This window comes from Pseudonaja textilis, chromosome 2 (genome assembly GCF_049901715.1).
Source record: "Pseudonaja textilis isolate UNSWEBS1 chromosome 2, rPseTex1.2, whole genome shotgun sequence".
NCBI classification, from domain to species: domain Eukaryota; kingdom Metazoa; phylum Chordata; class Lepidosauria; order Squamata; family Elapidae; genus Pseudonaja; species Pseudonaja textilis.
The window spans coordinates 241752907-241755998 of NC_141991.1; the positions used below are offsets into that span (position 1 = coordinate 241752907).

General features: G+C 50.8%; 1 long non-coding RNA gene across 1 annotated transcript; it reads left to right on the forward strand.

Annotated features, from left to right (window-relative positions):
* Window positions 1-371: 371 nt before the first annotated feature.
* LOC148127442 (uncharacterized) lies at window positions 372-1493 on the forward strand. The gene is made up of 2 exons (XR_015741516.1): window positions 372-875; window positions 1027-1493. It is a non-coding gene; the product is annotated as an uncharacterized LOC148127442 (long non-coding RNA).
* The last annotated feature ends 1599 nt before the right edge of the window (window positions 1494-3092 follow it).

A 3092-nucleotide genomic window follows, 5' to 3' on the forward strand; every position in this document is an offset into this window, starting at 1 on the left:
GTGGGGGTGAGGGGGGGGGGGTCGAGGCAGAGAGAGAGGGGAGGAGAAGAGGAAGAGAAAGCAAGGCTTCCTTCTTCTTTAACGAGGCGCTCCACCGCGTCAGCCCGGCCCCCCGGCGAAGCGACGTGGGACATTGACTAACCCAAAAAGTTCTGGGGGTGCCCCCCAAGGTTGGAGATCAACCGCGTACCATCTTTCGTCTGCTAGAACTGCCAGTTTGGTGAGCACCTCCGTTTATTCCTCTCCCATCCCGCCGCCCGCAATTATTGTCTCTTCGGTCCAGCTCACCAGAATCCCCGTGAATTATTTTAATAATTGATAGGTGTGTGTGTGTGGGGGGGGGGCTTTTGTCCCCTTCTCAGCTTCTCCCCCCTGTTTTGCTGGTTTTCGCGGAGACTGTATTCAGACGGCCTTGTTTATTTAGTCCCTGAATCAGTTCTGCAACGTTTGTGTGTGTAAAACCCGGGTGGAGGGAAAAAAAAAAGGGAGCAGATGTGTAGGAGAAAGACCCCACCATCTGGTCCCAAGGTTTGAAGCCATCAGATGGCGGAGGGCTTCGCGTTTGAGGTAGAAAATCTCCTCCGTTCAAATACCCTCTAAAAAGGTGGTTTCACCAGTCCGGGTCTTTCCGGGCGTTCGTGTTTTCCGGGCCATGAAAGGTCAGGGATCTAAATCGCGAATTGACGTCACATAGGGAAGGGGGCGGAAGGGGGCGCCAATGAAGATTCTGCCCTCAATCCTGAACTCTGAACCGAACCAAAGCTGCCTTTTGCAACAAACGGGCCGAGGCTAAGGCGCCGCATCTTCAAACCGGACCGAGTGGATGTCTTGGTCCTCTCCTCATCGATCGACTAAGGGCTGCCATGTGAACAAGCGTGAGTTGAATTTCAGGGTTAAGAACTAAACCGTCTCGGAGCCCGGATAATTTGGCCCTGCAGACAAAGTGGGGATTAATAGAATGTTATATTTATTTTTTTGCTCAGGGTTGAAATGACAGGGGGGGGGGGTCCTTTGGTTTTCTTGCAGGCATTTTCCATTACCCAAACTAGGTAACGCCATCAGTGCTAGTGGGAATTCCTGACCTATTTCAACCTTTCCACTTTCCGCCTACGAGAGTTGGAGGCGAGGTGAAAAGCCGGCAGACGCAACCCTCGGCCGAAAATGGAGCATTTCCGCGGCGCTTAACTGGTCTTTTCCAGGGTACTGCACCTCGCAGCCCCCAAAAGTTGCCTTGGAGTCACCCCTCAAGTATGATCCCCTCCGCTCACCACCCCGCCTTTACTTCGGCCTATTCTAGAATAAGGGCGCTTGAAGGTTCCAAAAAAAAAAAAAAAAAAAGCAAAGCGAAAGGATTTCTTCTCAGGTAGGATTCCGGTAATCCCACCCGAAGACACTGGCTTCCAAACAGGAGGAATTCCAAAGAGGAATTAGAAGACGGTGTTGTTTTTCACCAGATTTCACTTTACTTTTTGTAGCATTTTAAGTAATCAAATTTTAAAAAAAAATCTGGCCATCCTTCTCCGTCCCTCCAGTTCGCACCACAAGGGGAAGACCCAGAGAGCGAGGAACTGACCACAAACGGGGGGGGGGGGGATTTGCTTCTGCGTCCTGGCGCTTGGTTTATTAGGCTTGCTGATACAACGCCGCATAAAAGTCTGGTCGATATGCATTTCAGACGTTTCTCACGTTAATTATCATCGCTAAGAACGAATGAGAAAGCGGAAAGGGGAGAGGGGTGGGAGGGAGGGAGGAAGGAAAGAGGAGAGGAGGGGAGGAGAGAAAGAGAGAAGAGCTCGTCTGTGGACGCGCGGTGTTTCCAAACTGTCTTGTTAGGAAATGGGTGACAAGCGTCCACACACACACACACACACACACACACACACACACACGAACAAAGGACGCCTATCTAGCCACATCTCTTCTCCTAACGCACAGCCAAACTCGGGCGTTTGCATCTCACCAACGTGAGTTTCCCACAAGCGAGCGGCTGGGCTCGTAATTAAACGAGCAGGAATGCTAATTAATAATAAATCACCGGCAGACGTGCCAGATAAAACTCCCCCCCTTCCCTCCCTCCCTCCCTCCGGGGCAGGCTTTGCAAGCGCCTGGAAAGACAAGCAAGGCAGCCGGGGGGATGCAAGCGCCTCTAAATATATACAAGAGATAATTAGGGGGAGGGAGGGGGGAGGATGAGGACGGAAGGCGAGGGAAAAAAAAAAAAAACCAAAACAAGATTTAGGAGCTCAGCTCCTTTCAGCGAAAGGCATCGCTGGAAGTCACTCGCTGGCTTTCTCTCCCCTCCCCCACCTCACTAATCAATACCAGCCAACGATTAATTGCTACAGGCCAGAATCCATCAAACACAGGTGAATGAAGCAATTGTCAGAAATAGGCGGGATTTCCCCCCCTCCCCCATTTTCCTAAATACATTTGTAAACATTCCTGGATGGCCTCGCTGGGCAGGAAACCGGGAGGCTTATAAACAAAAGATCGCCTCGGATTAGAGGAAAAGGCAAAAGCGCCGCGTTTGACAGAGGCGAGGGCAAATACTGTAGCAATGACAAGGCGCTGGAAGAATGATAGTTATATATCGGTGAGCATTCTTGCGCCCTGCCTCCCCCGTTTATTACATGGGTTGTTTTTATTTTTTATTTTTTTAATGTTTCCCAGAGCAGGCGAGAGGCCAACCAGAGGTCGAAGGCAATGCATCTTTTGCAAGGCGCTCCTTATTTGAGAAATCACGAGTTTTCGTGTTAAGGTCTCACAGCTTTTATTTTTAGACCTTTTTCAACACTACAAGCGAGGGAGACGGCCGGTCGCCGCGTCCCCGGTAAACCTCTTTCTCCAAACGGATCCTTTTTCCCTGTCCGAAATGGGTCCGGACGGTGCTTTTTTTTTTATTTTTCCGCGACACGCGTAACCGTGTCCAATGACCGAACCCCTCCGGCCGAGTTAGAACAATAGAAAGAGAGGCGACTTCCCGCCGCGGCCGCTAGAGGGTGCTGGCAAACAACTCGGCGCACATCAAAAGGACAAATATCGGCTTACCCCCAACACAAGTGATTGTTCTCGTCCTCTTCGCTTCGAATCTA